The 1,573-nt window shown below is 34.1% G+C and overlaps 1 protein-coding gene across 3 annotated transcripts in view; it reads left to right on the top strand.

Annotated features, from left to right (window-relative positions):
* LOC106877885 (uncharacterized) overlaps positions 1-1,573 on the top strand; it is a 22,313-nt gene that overhangs the window by 4,969 nt on the left and 15,771 nt on the right. The window lies entirely within an intron of this gene.

Genomic DNA, 1,573 nt, shown 5'->3' with positions numbered 1-1,573 from the left:
ACTGGGTCTTGGCTTTTGGGTGTGTATATATATACACAGGTACTTTCTTTTTGTTAACAACTGTTAAATTTTTAAATAAATGCATGTATTCATCAATAGCTGAGTGTAGAAATAACTACATTGACCTTATGTGTGTATAATATGTGTAGCTATGTTTTTAGATATTTGTAATAGGAGAAATATGTTAATCTTAGCTTTAAAATGTATGTTTATACAGGCAAGCTTATATATCCATGTCTACATTACACGCGCGCACACACACACACACACACAAACAAACATTCATTCATATACATATACACACATACTTATACACATGTGCACACAAATATATATATATACATATATACATAATAAATATATAGGCAGACACTCACACACAGAAATATATATATATATACACACATCTGTGTGTGTATATATGCTTGTATGTGTGTGTGTGTAGTTTGTAAAATTGATGTATGTATGCTACAACATATGTAGATCAGTGGAGACACACACATATACACACATACTCAGTCGAGGCACACACAGGCTCACTCACACGCATACACATATACACACATATGCATACACACGAACATATGTGCTCATGTGTGTGTTTGTGTTGGTGTGTGTGTGTGTGTGTATGCTATTGTATGTATAAAGGTATAGCAGTGTATGTTATGTATATAATTGAATCTATTAATTAACTACTGTATGACATATAGATAAGTGGTCCTCCAGCTGTGTATTTAAATTTCTTTGTCTTCCAGTTAGTCACTCATAAATTTGTGTGTAGTATGTGTGTGTGAGTGTGTGCGCGTATGTGTGTATATACATAGATATATATATTTATGCATACACGCACACACACATATATATACATATATATGTATGTGTGTGTATATGTACGTGTATGTGTATATATATATATGTGAGTGCAGGTGTATATGCATATATTACACGTATATGTTAGTGTGTTGTATGAATTTATGTGTATGCATGTGTAAGTATATTAGGTCTCTCTCTCTCTATGTATATATATATATATATATGTGTGTGTGTGTGTGTGTGTGTGTGTGTGTATGTGTGTATGTTTGTGTGTGTGTGTATCATCATCATCATCATCATCATCATTACTTAATGTCTGCCTTCCATGCTGGCGGCATGGGTGAGATAGTTTGACAAGAGCTGGCCAGGCAGAAACCTGCATCAGACTTTTGTGACTGTTTTGGAAGGATTTTTACATTTGGATGCCCTTCCTAGCACCAACCACTCAGCATAGTGGACTTAGTGCTTTTTACATGGCACAAGTACAGGTGAGGCCATTTTGGCAAGGTTTTTAAAGCTGGATGCCCTTCTGAACACCAACCACTTTACAGTGTGGACTGGATGCTTTTTAAGTGACACCTGCACTGACAGGATCATGAAGACAAAAAAAAAAATCTCTTATATAATTTAAAACCAAAATTAAAAATTCTGCAACAACTTTCTTGATAACCTAATATATCTATATATGTAAATATATATATATATATATGTGTGTGTGTGTGTGTGTGTGTGTGTGTGTGTGTGTGTGTACATAAAGCTA

This window comes from Octopus bimaculoides, chromosome 17 (assembly GCF_001194135.2).
Source record: "Octopus bimaculoides isolate UCB-OBI-ISO-001 chromosome 17, ASM119413v2, whole genome shotgun sequence".
Taxonomy (NCBI): domain Eukaryota; kingdom Metazoa; phylum Mollusca; class Cephalopoda; order Octopoda; family Octopodidae; genus Octopus; species Octopus bimaculoides.
This window is presented reverse-complemented; position numbering and strand designations above follow the sequence as displayed.